This window comes from Peromyscus maniculatus, chromosome 3 (genome assembly GCF_049852395.1).
Source record: "Peromyscus maniculatus bairdii isolate BWxNUB_F1_BW_parent chromosome 3, HU_Pman_BW_mat_3.1, whole genome shotgun sequence".
Classification (NCBI taxonomy): Eukaryota; Metazoa; Chordata; class Mammalia; order Rodentia; family Cricetidae; genus Peromyscus; species Peromyscus maniculatus.
The window spans coordinates 80,313,427-80,328,477 of NC_134854.1; the positions used below are offsets into that span (position 1 = coordinate 80,313,427).

Sequence of the window (15,051 nt, forward strand, 5' to 3'; positions counted from 1 at the left end):
AGACAGGAACTCAAGGCAGAAACCTAGAGGCAGGAACTAAAGCATAACCTGTGGACTGTGAAAAATACCATGGCCAAGGGAAAGTATTTAATTGGGGGCTTGCTTACAGTTTTGGAGGGTTAGTCCATGACCATCATGGTGGGGAGAGTGGCAGCAGGCAGGCATGGTACTAGAGCAGAATCTGAGAACTATATCTTTATCTTCAAGCAGCAGGCAGAGAGTCACTAGGCCTGGCATGAGGGTTTTGAAACCTCATAGCCCACCCCCAGAGACATGCTTCCTCTAATAAGGACACACCTATTTCAACAAAGCCACACCTCCTAATCCTTCTAATCCTTCAACAGTTCCATTCTCTAGTGACTAAGCATTCAAATACATGAACCTGTGGAGGCCATTCTCATTCAAGCCACCACACTTAGTATACCTCAGGATCTTCCTATTGGTGGTACTGTCCCCACATCAATCATTAATTAAGAAAATGCCCCACATACATACCAGCAGGCAATCTGATGGAAGCATTTTTTTCAACTGAGGTTCTTGATAGCTCTAACCAATTAGGACATTGAATAATGTTTAAAGTAAACATCAAAAAAGATGGATGAGTTATCTTAATTTTTTTTTATAAATTTAACATTAAAGAAATCCATGTTCTTTTGATATTTAGAAAACATGTGTAATTAATGTATGCAACTTCACAAGTTTCAGTATAGCCCTGCTGCACCTTTACCATGTACATGATAAACCTATTATCTCCAAAAGTTTCTACTTGCCATATGTAGTGGTTTGAATGAAAATGACCCACAGAGGTTCATATGTTTGAGTACTTCAGTAGGTGAAATTGTTTGAGAAGGATTAGAAGATATGGCCTTGTTGGAGATGCGTTACCGGGAACCTTTGAGGTTTGAAGAGCCTACACCAATCCAAGATAACTCTCTCTACCTCACACTTTTGGATCAAGATGTAACCTCAGCTACTGTGGCATCTCTGTTGGCCTGCTGCAAGGCAAGGCTCCCTGCTGTGATAATCATGGACTCATACTCTCAGACCCAAGTAAATGCTTTCTTTTATAAGTTTCCTTGGTTATAGTGTTTATTATAAAAAATAGAAAAGTGACTAAGACAGAAGTTGGTACCAGGAGTTGGGTAGTGTTGTGATGGCCCTGACCATTCTGTTTTTTCTTTTTCTTTCTCTCTCTTCCTTTCTTCCTTTCTTCCTTTCTTCCTTCCTTCCTTCCTTCCTTCCTTCCTTCCTTCCTTCCTTCCTTCCTTCCTTCCTTCCTTCCTTCCTTTCTTTCTTCATTTTCTTTTTTCTGTTGTTGTTAAGAATGTGGAATGTTTTAGGACCTTGGATTAGGAAAGCCATTAAATGTTGTGAGCAGGGTTTGACAAGCCATCCTTATTGAAGCTTGGAAGACAGTAGTGCTGAGAACAATGTGGATTTTGTAGGCACAGCTCAAGAGGTTTCATAGGGGAACAATATTAGCAACTAGGCTGGAGATCAGCCTTATGATTTCTTGGCAAATAATGTGGCTGCTTTTTACCCTTGTCCTAAAAGTCTGCCTTAGGCTAAATTGAAAAGTTTTGGACTAACTTCATCGGCAGAGGAGATTTCAAGACGGCCTAATATTGACGCTGTTGTGTAGTTACTAGCTGTCACTCTTACACAGCTCTACAATGACAGAGAGCAAGCAAGGCAAAAAGGAAGTACAATTATACAGTTTGAAGCAAAAATAGTACTAGACAATTTACTACTTGAGCTAAAGCTTATGCTGAAAGAGATAATGAGAGGCCTGGTGTGAAATGGAATAAAGGGAATAGTGCACTGAGGGTCAGACCCCACCCAGCAAAGCTTCCATTTATAAAAAAGGAACTTCCCGAGGGATTTTCTGCTCTACAACAGAGGGAAGCTTGTGTAACATAGGCAAACAGCGAAAGAAAGCTTATGCAAATATATTCCAAGGAGGGGGCCAGGCTCCATCCTAAACAGGCAGCTGAACTTGGTAACCTTGGCCAAGTGGTTCTGGCTCTAGAGAGTCATGAACGAGTTATGAGTAAATGGGTCGCGGAATCTCTCTCTGCAATCGAGAGCCATTGAGGAGAGTTCCTGTATAGAGGTCTTGTGATGCCATGTGTGAACCTGTGAAAAATGAAGCCTGGATAGCATTGGAGTCCCCAGAGCCTTGAGTCATCTGCTAGGAGATGCATACTTGGAGTGGAACTAGCCGAGAGAGAGAAGTGTACTGTACTCGGCAAAACTGGAAAGGCAGAGCCATCTAAGCCCTTTGACGTGAGTCATACACAGATCTATAGGATTTAGAGTTGGCCCTGCTGAGTTTCAGTTTTGCTTTGGTCCAGTATTTCCTCAGGATGTCCCATTCCTCCCTTTTGGAATGGTAATGTTCTGTGCCGTGTTCTGCATATGTTGGAAATATGTAATTTGCTTTTGATTCTGATTTTACAGGGGGTTGCAACTAAGAGCTTGCCTTGAGTCTCAGGAAAGACTTCAACTTTGGGACTTTTAAACTGTGTTGAGACTGTGAAAGACTGCTCTGGCATCATGCCAGCCCGTCGACTGCCTGCTCCCTGCCATGATGGTCATGGACTCTAAACCTCTGCAGCTGTAAGCCCCAAATAAACTCTGTCTTCTCTAAGTTGCCTTGGTCATGGTGTCTTATCTTAGCAACAGAAACATAACTAAGATAGCAACTCAAGCAGTAATTTTAAAAAAACTGAGCATGCCAACACAGTGTAATCCAGAGCTTTGTCTGTATGCTAAGGAATGACAACAGGAAAGTCAATTAAAATCTTTGGTTTTTGTACAGTTACTTCTATAAGGACAGAAATGTTTATATATATAGTCAGTCTGTGGCTGGTTTTGACATACCATACATCTGAATTTGAGTAAGGTGTTTCAAGTTTTGTTTCTTGGCATTTTGAGGGTGTGCGCAGTATAAACTGGGCATATTGTATGTTCAGAACTCAGGCTGCAAAGAAGTCATGTACTGTACTGCAGAAGAATGCTCCTAGAAACACCTTGGATTCTTCATGCAACTAATTTTGAATTGATTTCTGGTCATCACACATTCTGAAGTTTCACAGCAATGAAAATTTCACCCCACATTCAGTAATGTGACCCTATTTACAGATTAAGAAACTGCAGTTTGAGAGACTGACTCTTGAGCTGGTCTTGTATCTTTGGTTCTATGACTGAGTTGTATTATATCAGGGAGTGATTTCCAGAAGTTCTTGCACTTACTATGTAGTAAAGGAATGTCTATGTTCTTCCACAAACAGGCATTTTCTGTGTCCTTTCTCCTTCTGGAAAGTAGGACCTGAGGCATGGCTTCCCAGTCCCCCAGACCTGGGTCATGTGGTAACCCTGTTTGTGTCCAGGGAATGAAGATGCTCTGGATGTGGATGGCCCATAGACTGTTTTCCTGGTCATGCAATCCATCTCTGCAGCGAACATGACCAGATTGGGAACGGCTGTAACTGAAGGCTAATATGTGGGACTTGACTTAAAGTGGAGATTTCTTACTGAGTATTCCCATTCTATATTGACTATAAAGAAGAAGCAGTAGACTTCATAATGTGGGTGTGTGTATCTATTTAAATGGATACTGGCCTGTTGAGGGTAAAGGCTATAGATCTAAAAACAATCTCATTTGCAGACACTTCCTCCTTTTGTTTTTGTGTTCATAGTCACCATGCAGTGCACCAGGTGCATGGTTGCCCTGCCTTGAATTGTTAGGGGGGTGTACCCCTGCTCCTGTCAGTCACCTGCCCTGAGAGAGGGGTGAATGATTGGAAGTTTTTGCTACCATTTTTGTCCCATGTCTGTGCATAGTAAGTTGACCTTTGATTGATGAGCTTGGGTATCTCTAATGATTGAGAGTCGTCATGATGAACTAGCTCTGTATCATTTATCAGAGCTTCAGAATATTTGGCGTTGACTTGGAATACTGGCCTCTGTGTGTCAGGACTAGTCATTGTTTTGCAAGACCTCTTGCATATGATTAGCCTTGCTAGACAGGCTAGGACAGTCCCTGCACCTCACTCACCCCAGAGTCAAAATCCTTTAAACTTCAATGCCTCATAGGCCTCCAGCGCCTAGAGACTTATGTCTCCATGTACCTAGTCCCACTGTAGCCACCCTAGCTTACTTCTAGATGGTAATGAAACCTCTCCAGTCCCAGGACTGTGGGCTTTATTGGCTATAGGAAGTGCTAGGATTTCATTATCCTGAAGTGCCAATTATAGAACTTAAAATATATGTTGACTGCCTTTATCTTCTAATGTGTCATGGCAAAAATGCTGGTAATTATGGATCCTTTGTATGGTAATTATGGATTCTTTGTGTAGAAGGCCAAACTCATTATGTTTTCTAGGGAGTGAGTGGCTCTGGGGACAGGGAGTGTGGGGTACTTGCCATCACTCTGGTGTAGCAGATTTTCAGTAAGTCTTTGGTTTTTCAGAAGGAAATGCATATCTAGATTTTTATGTTAAGTTTCTATAACTTAAAATTACTATGGGATAAATAAAACACACATACAGGTGGGTAGTTGGAGATCATCTTTCCAGTTCAATTTCCAGTAGGCCTGTGAGTGTAGTATGGATCGAGTAATGCATATGTTTAGTTGTGTGTATGCAGAGGTCTCTGTGAATGTGTTTTCTTGCTATCTCTTAAATTCATGTGAGATTCTGTAAATTGCTGGAAGTTGGGAAGATGTATTGGTTTGCAGAAGGTTAAATTAAAGACCACTGCATGAGAAGTATGAGGTTTCCCTATAAAATGCACTAAAATGAATCTAAGAAGGCTAGGTACTTCCTACCATGTTGTCTCGTCTTAGAAAGCCCCAGAGGTCACTGGAGCCAGCCCACTGCCTCTCACAGTTATCTTGTTTTATCGGGGAGAGGCAGCCTTAGTCTGCCAAGATCCTGTGTCTGTGGTATCTCTGGAGTGTCTATTTTAATTCCTCAGACTCTGGAGGCAGGCCTGGGTTAAAACTGGCTATGAGCAGGTAGGTGGTAGGTGAGAACAGTGGAATCAACACTCAGTTCTCTCCCACTTCCGAGAGCTGTAGACTATTCTGAGGCTTTACAGCTCACCTGGGGCTGCTAAAATCCAGGTCAGTGGGATTATGATATGTCTGGCCCTCTGCCAGGTAGGACAGTTAGCGGGATGTGGGTCAAGTGTGCTGCAGTGTCATTCATTTGCAAGTCAAAGACTTCCCTTCTGTGTCCCAGAGGCACTCAGGGCAGAGTAGGGGAATCCTATGTTCCTGGAGGAGCTGCCTATGGCAGTAAAAACCGAGGCTCAGCTCTTGGCACAAGCAGGCTCTGTGTGATTCAGCCCTCATGCTTCAGCCTCTTGTCTCTTAGTCCTGCTATTGCATTTCCAAGCAGAGGCCATAATTCCAGTTCTCATTAGCTTTTGGGTTTTGGGTTATACAGGGAGGTACACAAAGTATTTGTACGTTTTTCATATTAACTTTTAATCTTAGAATGGGTTTTAGATTTGGAAAAGTTGTAAAAGTTGTGCAGAGCTCTCTGTGTAGCAATGACCTGATTTCCCCTCTGTGAACATTGGCACTGCCATCGTATGTCTGTCTGAACCACAACAGTAAAACCCAGCATTGGCATAGTACTGTGAATTGTTGTTGTTTTTTTAAACGTTTATTCCCTCCCACTAATGGCCCGTGTTCTATTTTAGGATTCAATCATAGATCCAAACCTTCTCCCACTCTCCTTCAGATTCATGGCTTCATTTTCCACTAATTATTATTGCATGCACATATGTATTTGTAGATGTATAGGCATATATATTTTCCTAAATATCACCCATTCAGTCTGTATACTGTTACTTATATGGATGTTTTCAGGGCTGTTTCACACTGGGCAACTGATTGGCATGCCCTTCCCTGGAGAAGACTGTGTCTCCTGCTCCCAAGCTTTACTAGGTTGCCTGTAGTTCTTTGTGTAGGGTTGAGGCCTTGTGGGCTTTTCCCTGTCCATGTTGGTGTCATCCTTCTTCAGCTCATGTTTGGACAGTTGTGTTGGTAAGATTTTATGATAGTACTACGGGACTCAAATTCGGGGCGATTTTCTTGGTACTCTGGCTCTTAAAATCCTTTTACCTCCTCTTCAGCAGTGTTTCCTGAGCCATAGGTGCTGGGAGTGTTTTGTAGACATATCCATTAAGACCGGGCTCCACAACTCTGCATTTTGATTAGTTGTGGTTTTCTGTAGTGGTCTGGTCTCTCCGTCTGTGGCACAGAGAATTTGCCTTGATGTGGGGTGAAGACTACACTTATCTGTGGATATAAGGACAGATGTTTATAGATTGTTGTCAGGGATTATGATGGCTTAGTAAATTAGAGTTGTAGATTCTCCTCCAATAACCGTGATTTCAGTAGCACTGAATAGTTAGCTAGGGTGTTTTGCTGGCATGTAAGTCTGTGAACCATATGCATGCCCCAGAAGGGCATTGAATCTCCTGGAACTATAGTCACAGACTTCTGTGAGCTAGCATGTGCGTGCTAGGAATTTTTGTGCCTTGCTGTTGGGATCTACTTTTTAGAGGAAAGTACTTTCACTTCTTTTAATTGATTCTGGTAATACTACATCTACCTTTAATAAGTAGTGTACATGCACTTTTTGGTCTTGATTTAACAGTGTTGCATCATTTTATCTATCCTCTCAGTATATTTTGTTATTTCTGTAGGTTCAAATACAATAAGGTTCTGTATACACTCTTGTACATATTGTATTTTTATGTCTGTATAAAAATACTTTATATGAATATTATATATATACCAAATGTTTTATTAAATCCATACTAATCCTAATTATATGTATTTAAGTTTTGTTGACTCTTTAGCTATGTAGAATGCCAGAATTGCCCTTAAATGTTTTTATTCTTTGAGAATTTCATACAATGTATTTTAGTTATATTCACTCCCCAGTCTTCCCCCATTCAAGATCTACATCCACCTTTCTGCATTCTTCCCCAACTTCATTGTTCTCTCTCTCTTAAAAAAAAAAAAGAGGGGAGGGGAACCTATCAAATCCAATTTGTGCTGTCCATATCCTCCTGGGTGTGGTGCCATCCATTGGATGTTGGTGGGCCTACCAGGGTCCACCCTTAAATCAAACTGACTCTTCCCTCCCCCAGAAGCCACTGTTCATAGCTCCTACCTTAGAGGACTTACAGGTGAGGTTCATGAATCATTTCCCACTCCCTGTTAGAACGTTGACTGGCTTGATCTTTGTGTGGGTGCTGTGTAGCCTCCACAGCTGCTGTGAGTTCATGAGTATATCCTGTCATGTACAGGCGATACTTTTGGTTTCCATACCTCCCCACCTCTGCCTCTTAGCATCCTTTTCTTAACCATTCTCACTAGGGTGGGGTGAAGTTTCAGAGGTTTAATTTGCATTTCCCTAGTTGCTAAGGTTGATGATCATTTTTTGAAATATTTCCCCTTCATTTTTTCTTTCTTCTTTTCAGAACTCTCTGTTCACATTCATAGCCCATTTTAAAACCCGATTGTTTTCTTGACCATTTTTTGAGTTGTTTATATATTTTGTATAGTAATCCTCTGTTGGATGTATAGATGGCAGGGATTTTTTTCCACCCTTCCTCTTTAGATTCCTTAGACAGTTTCCTTTTAGTTTTATGAGAGCCCACTTGTCAATTGATGGCCATAATTCCTGGGGTTCCATTCTGAAAGTCATTTTGTATGGTTCTGCCTATGGTTTTGTTTTTTCCTTTCTAGAAGCTTCATCATTTCAGGTTTCACATTGACATCTTTGATCCACTTGGGGTTAATTTTTGTTCAGAGTGCTAGGTATGGATCAGTTTTCTTCTTCTACATGTGGACACCTAGTTTTCCAAATATCATTTGTTGACGATGCTGTTTTCTCTCTGGTGTATGTTTGTAGCCTGCATGTAATAAACTTGCCTTTGTACTCCTACTGTATGTTCTGTGTTCATGTAGAACTCTGTTTACTCCCCTCAGAGGAATGCATCTGCCTGTTCATGGAATGCCTGGGGCAAGATGTTTCCTTCTTCCTCAACATATGCTTTTGGCATCTTTGTCAAATCTCAGATGGTTGTAGTTATGTACACATATGTATACATATGTAGAATGTATATATCATGTTTGGCTCTTCAGTTTTGCTGTATTGGTCAATATATGTGTTTCTTCACTGGTGCTGTACTGTTTTATTACTGTAGTTTTGGTAATCGCTTCAGCATTGTTCTTTTTGCTTAGGATTACTTCTTCCATCTAAGGTCTTTTGAAGTTCCACATGAATTTTAGAATGGCCCTCTCTTTTTCTATGAAGACTGTTGTTGGAATTTTGATTGGGATTGTATTGAATCTGTAAATTGCTTTGGGTAGAATGGTCATTTTCTCAGTACCAGTTCTACAAATCTATGAGTATGGGAGTCTTTCCATACTCCATTGCCTTCTTCAGTGTCTTTTTTTCAAAGACTGCTTTCAGTTCAATGTAGAGGTCTTTCACCTCCTTATTTAGATTTCTTCCTAGATATTTTATTTTCTTTGAGGGGAATGGGAATGTGTATTTTGTTGTTGTATAGAAAGACTACTGGTTTTTTGTAAGCTAATTTTGTATCTTTCCTCTTCCGTGAAATTATTGATCATTTCCAGAAGTTTTCAGGTTGTGGCTTTAGTATCTCTTGGGTATTATATTATCTGCAAGAAGAGATAATGTAACTTCTTCTTCTTCTTTTCCTATTTGTATCCTTTAATTTCCTTCTCTTGCCTTATTGCTGCAGCTAGTGTTTCCAGGACAATATTGAAAACCATTAGGGATAATGGGCAACCCTGCCTCATTCCAGGTTTTAATGGGAGTGCTGGGAGTTTTATTCCATTTAGGGTAATGTTAGCTGAGGTTTGTCACTTAGCCTTTATTGTGTTGGGGTTTGTTCTCTCCAGTCCTACTCTGTTTAGGGCTTTTATAGTGAAGACATGTTGGATTTTTGTGGAAGACTTTTTCTGAATCTATTGAAATGATCATGTGGTTATTTTCGTTAAGTCTGTTTATATTACTTATTGACTTCCAAATATTGAATCATCCCAGAATCTTTGAGATAAAGCTAATTTGATCATGGTGGATGATCTTTTGATACATGTCTGTATTTGGCTTATAAGGATTTTTGCCACTGTTCATCGGGGATGTTGACCTGTAGTTTTTGTTTTTTGTTATATCTTTAGCTAGTGTTAGTATTAGAGTAATACTGGCTTTGAAGAAGGAGTTTGGTCGTGTTCCTTCTGTTTCTATTTCTTTGATTAATTTAAAAACTATTGATTACAGATCTTTGAAAGTCTGATAGAACTCTGCTGTGAACCCATCTGGCCCTGGACTTTCTCTGGAAAGTGTTTTATTACTCTTCAGTCTCCTCATTTGTTACTGAGCTGTTTAGGTTGCTGACTCTTAGTTTTATTTTGATGACTTGGAGGAATCTAGAAATCCATCCATTTCTTTTAGATTTTAAACTTGATGGCTCACAGGTTTCTAAAGTATTCCCTTACGTTATTCTGAATTTCTTTGGTGTCTATTATAGTGTTTCTCTGTTCATTTATGATTCTGTTCATCTGACGTGTCTCTTTCTTCCTTGGGTTAGTTCCACCAAGGGTCTGTTGATCTTGTTTGTCTCCTAAAAAACAAACAACCAAATATACAACCAAACACTCAGCTCTTCGATTCTTGGCATTGTTTTCTTTGTTTCTGTTTCATTAATGTATGCTCAGACTTTTTATTTCTTACTGTCTATTACATTTGGATTTGGTTTGTTCTTGTTTTTCCATATTTCTGAGTCGCATCATTAAGTCATTTATTGGTGCTCTTTCTGGGTTTTTAATGTGGGAGCTTAGAGCTATAGCCTTCCTTCATAGGACCGCTTCTTAATGTACCCCAGAGGTTTTGTTGTATGTGTTTTGATTTTCACTTAGTTAAAATAGTTTTTTATGTCTTTCATTTCTTTCTTTGACTCTTTCATTATTCAGTAATTAGTTGTTTAATCTCCGTAAGTTTGTGTACTTACTAAAGATTTATTTGGTGTTGATTTTAAGTTTTATTGCATTATGGTTAGACATTATGGTTATTTCAATGTTTCTGAACTTGTTAAGATTTGTTTTGTGACCATTATGTGGTCTATTGAAGAGAGGTTCCCTTGGGCTGCTAAGCAGAATGTGTATTCTTTGACATTTTGGTGGAATACCCTGTAGTTATCTTTTGGGTCCATTTGATCTGCGCTGTAATTTAATGCTCATGTTTCTCTGGTCTGTTGTTGTTGTTGTTGTCTGGATAACCTGTCCAGTGGAAACAGTGGTTATTGAAATCACTTAATATTGAGTTGGCGGTGTGGATGGAGCTCACCAATCTGGATTTGTGCTGTGGCAGGTTTGGGGCCTGGGAAGTGTGCAGACAGGGTAGGATAAGGTGGACTCACTGGGCTGAGCCAGAGTGTAGGGGGTGCGTGCTGGTCTGAGCTTGGAGGTTGGATGTGCTGTGAGTGGGATAAGTTCAGGAAGACACATGGAGTTGGGATTGTGCACAGGGTATATATTCTAGCTCAAGCCTTGGGGTCTGTTTGGAGCGTTCAGGGTCTTTCCTCACAAGGCCTATACACTGAATGTGCAGTTTGGGCTAGGTCTGAGGATTGGGGTAGATGCAAACAAGTTAGAGTGAGGCAGCTTCACCAGGCTAGGTAGAGCTCAGGATGTCTAGGCCAGTCTGGCCTGAGAGGTTAGATATGATGGGGTCAAGATAAGATCAGGAGAACACAGGCCAGGCTAGCATATGGGATATAATTCATTGCCCTAGTCTGGAGTTGGGCAGGGCACAGGCAGGGTTTATGAGATGAGGACTAAGTCTGAGAATTGGAGTGCAGTCAGGACTCACCTTTCTGGGCTGGAGTATGTAATGTGCGGGCAGAGCTGGCACTGGCAGATGGATATGGAGCAGGCAGGAGAAGGTCAGAAAGGCACAGTTTTGCTTTTGTTTTTGTTTGTTTTGTTGTGTTTGAATAATATTTTGATTTATCATTTGAGAATTTCATACAATATATTTTGATCATATCCTCTCCTCCAACCCACTCTACAACATTTTCTCTCTTTGTCTCTCTTCAGAGAATGAATAAGATTCATGGAGTCCAGCTTGTTTTGGCCAGCTGGCCAACTACTCCTGGATGCTGTGTATGCCCTGGAATGTGTCAGTATACTGTTAGGTCTCAAAGAATCCTAGGACAAATGGCCAACTGAGGAGGTGCCTATTTAACATATCAAAGCAGACACTGGTCACCAGGCTCTTGGCATCACAGGTACCCTCTAACAGGGTCCTCTCAGCACCCCTTCCCCCTACCCTAAACCTCTCCAGCCCCCCAGCTTCTCTTATGTAACCTCAGCCATTCTGGCTCTGTGCAGTCTTGGTTCCTCTTGGCCTCTTGAGTCTTCTCTCTTCTCCTCTTGCTTAACTCCCCACTCCACTCTCATGGCCCAGTTCAGTCTGGACCCTTCCAGATGCCTCTGGCTGTGCTCTCTCTCACATCTCCAGTGAAACCTCAACTACCTAGGAGCAGCCACATCTTCATTTTCATTCATCTTGTGCTGAAATCAGAGATGAATGAAAGTCGAAATCATGACTACTCCTAGGTACAGTTGAGGAGAAGGTTTTTATTGTAGGTATGAGGGAGAGCACAGCCAGAGGCATCTGGAAGGGTCCAGGCTGAACATGACCAGTTGAATAGACTAAGCCATGAGAGGAAAGAGAGGGGGAGCACTAGAGAGCATGAGAGAGGAGCCAGGAGGTCAAGGATCCCAAAATGGCTGAGTTATATAGGGAAGAGAAGCTGGGGGAAGGGAAGCAAACCCTTCTCCTCAGGGGCTGGAGAGGTTTAGGGTAGAGGGTGTGGGTGAGAAGTGCTGAGAAGAGCCAGGACTCCATAGAGGGTACTGAGTGATGCTAGGAGAACTTGGTACCCAGCATCCACTTGGACATGTTAACTAGGCACCTCAGTTAGCCATTTGTTCTGTGTTTCCTTGGGACCTAACGTATTCCAAGTATCACTCCACTAAAGAAAACTGACTCCCTTCCCGCCCCCGCCCCCCACTCCCCAGCGGCAATCAAATGCCAAAAGCTCCTTGGCTAGCGGTTGGACTCCATGCTTTCCTCCCCTCCATGTTGGGGTTTTGTTTGGCTTGAGCTTGTGTGGGTCTTGTGCATGCTGACGCAGTCTCTGTGAGTTCATATGTGCGTCTGTTGTACTGTGTTTAGAAAACACTGATCCTTCAGTCATCCACCACCTCTGGCTCTTAGAATATTACTGCTTCCTCTTCTGCATAGATCCCTGAGCCCCGAGGAGAAGGTTGGGATACAGACATCCCATTTAGGACTGAGCATTACAAAGTCTCTTAATCTCGTCCCATTTTTTTCAGTTATAGGTCTCTATATTAATTTACATCTACTGCAAGAAGAAGCTCTGATGTGCACTGAGTGATGCATTGATCTGTGGGTACAGCAATATGTCATTAGGAGCATTTTATTGCTATGTTCATTTAGTAGAATCATAGTAGGTTTTCCCCTAGGACCCATTAGCTATGTGGCCTCCGGTTCTTGGCCTCATCAACAGTGTCAGATATGAATTCCATCTCACAGAGAGGGCCTTAAATCCAAAGGAAAAAAGTGGATGGTTACTCCTATGACATTAGTGGTGATATTGGTGTTATGAATTATTACGAGGGGACCCCGAGGGTATCCTGAGTGTGCAGGGAAACATGCTGGCATGCTGGGCAGATGCAGCGATGGGCTGGTTGTTGGTTTTAATGCTGCAGTGTGGCGGCGCAATGTTATTCATTAAGCGGCACTGTTACTGTGCGAGAAGAGGCATGACAAAACTCACTATCAGAGATTTATTAGGAGAGAGGGGGAGAGGACAGAAGGTGTGGTCAGGCCTGTTGGAAAGACACGTGAGGAGGAGGGAGAGATGGTGGAGGGGGAGAGAGCAGAAAAGGGGGAGGAGTCTGTGAGCAGCTTTTTAAGGATTCCCCTGCACATGCGCATATGGGCTTATGGAGCTACACCACACATGCACAGATTGCGTGATCACTCTGCATGATCACTCAGTGCACGGATTACATAGAACTAGAACGTAAGGCTCCTTGCTTGGCTACTGAACTGCGCATGTGCAGTCATGCAGCTGGGGGAGTGGCCAGGAATCTCAACACTGGTGGGCAACCCCTTCATGTAGGCATGGGGGCAGGGCGTCAGGTGGACATTCACAACCCAGACGCTACATCCACGTGGAAATGGTTTATTATAATAGACAAAGAGAAGATAGGAAAGAAGAGAGAAAGAGAGAAAGAAGGAGAGAATGGGGGTTGAGGGGTGCACACCTCGTGGGAGTGGAGGGAGAGAGAGAGGAAGGGGTGGAGTTTTTCCTTAAAAAAGAGGCTTTTACATCAGGACACAGAGCAGCCCCAAGGGGCAGGTCAGAGTATTAACATTGGACCGAGGTGTATTTATTGACAGGCAGGTTGTTACTGTATCTTGCAAGTTTATAGCTGGGTAAAGTTGATGCTTTTCTCTTCTAGCAGCATGTATAGCACCTTACAGCACCATGAATGATAGTCAGGAGGGCTAAAGCTTCTAGTAGAGTACCAGTTAGATTTCTCCAAGATTTATGACATACATATGTGGTGTCTTCAGCAACAGGGTCTTGCCATCAAGTTGTGGAGGGTAACCCTTAGCACTGGGAGTAGCCTGTAATGTTTGGGGGTCTGTGGGACCTCACACACTCATAAAAGAGGTTAACTCATTTCTGGTAGTGGGGACTTTATTTAGTAGGGTATCGTATCTAGTTTGGGTGTTCTTCCCAGTCATAGAGTAACTCCATTTAAACTCTGTTTATGTAGACATTTTAGGAGGCTTTCCAGGAGTAGGTGTTCATATGACATTTTCAAAAGGCCTTTAGTGGAGTTATCCTTCCCCATAATCTCTCTTCTGCCATCCCCTCCTATCCTCATCACATTTAATTCTTGCTCTTCCAGTTTTCCCTTTATGACTCTATGGTCTATTTCCCTTTGCTTGGACAATCCTGTTCTCACCTATGATCCCTTCCTTACAAGTGACCTAACCTTTGTGGTTAAGTATAGAGAATACCTAACCTGTATTCTAAAGGAGACACACATATTTAAAGCTTAAAAGCTAAGGTCCACATATAAGAGAAAAATCCAGTGTTTATCTTTCTGAGTCTGAGTTATCTTACTCAGGATGATTGTTTCTATGTTTTACCTCAATATTTCATTTTTCTTAACAGTTGAATACCATTCTATTGTATAAAGGTACCACATTGTTATTACCCATTCACCAGTTGATGTTTCTATTTTCTGGTTATTATGAGTGGAGTAGTTGTGAACATGGATAAGCAGGTCTCTCTTTAGTTAAGTATGGACTCCTTTCAGTTCTGCTATCTGTGACCCCAAAACCTCTACCAAGTGAAAGACTTTTGCGCATTACTAAGTTCTGCTCCCAGCTTTGGGCCTGCTAACTCCCAGATGATTTTACCCTCAGTGATGCTGGCCTGTTCGTAATCATAGTTGGTCATTTTTCAGCCCCAGTTTACCACCATCAATTGTCTTAAGTACTGCAATGATTTCGCTTTATTAGTGCTGGTCTGTTGTTAATCAAAGCTGATTCTGTAGCCCCAGCTGACTTGAAACTGCAGATTCTTAAATCAAGTACTTCAGATGAGTGGTCCTGAGAGTCTTTGCTTTCCTCTGAACTTCACAACTGGGGCTTCATTGTTTCCATTACTTTCAATACATCACTTCCAGGCTCACACAGAATGGCCTATTAATCTTTGCACACTCCATGGATTTTCCAGCCCAGACTTCTAAACAGTTCTATAATCCTCCCCACAAACAACATGGCCAGGTCAGTCCCAGCATCAGTCTACACACTCAGGTACCAGCATCTGGATTTGCTTTTTTGTTGTGGTAAACACCATAACCAAAACCAACTTGAGGAA

At 41.9% G+C, this 15,051-nt stretch overlaps 1 protein-coding gene across 2 annotated transcripts in view; it reads left to right on the forward strand.

The window, feature by feature from the left end:
* The window catches only part of Vopp1 (VOPP1 WW domain binding protein), an 86,182-nt gene that overhangs the window by 13,183 nt on the left and 57,948 nt on the right, over positions 1–15,051 (forward strand). The window contains exon 1 of one of the 2 annotated variants that reach the window (XM_076566862.1): positions 2,489–2,619. The exons of the other annotated variant lie outside the window; for it this stretch is intronic. The gene's annotated coding sequence lies outside the window, so the exon portion shown is untranslated. Of the gene's footprint in view, positions 1–2,488; positions 2,620–15,051 lie in introns of those variants that run through there. 2 annotated transcript variants of the gene reach the window in all.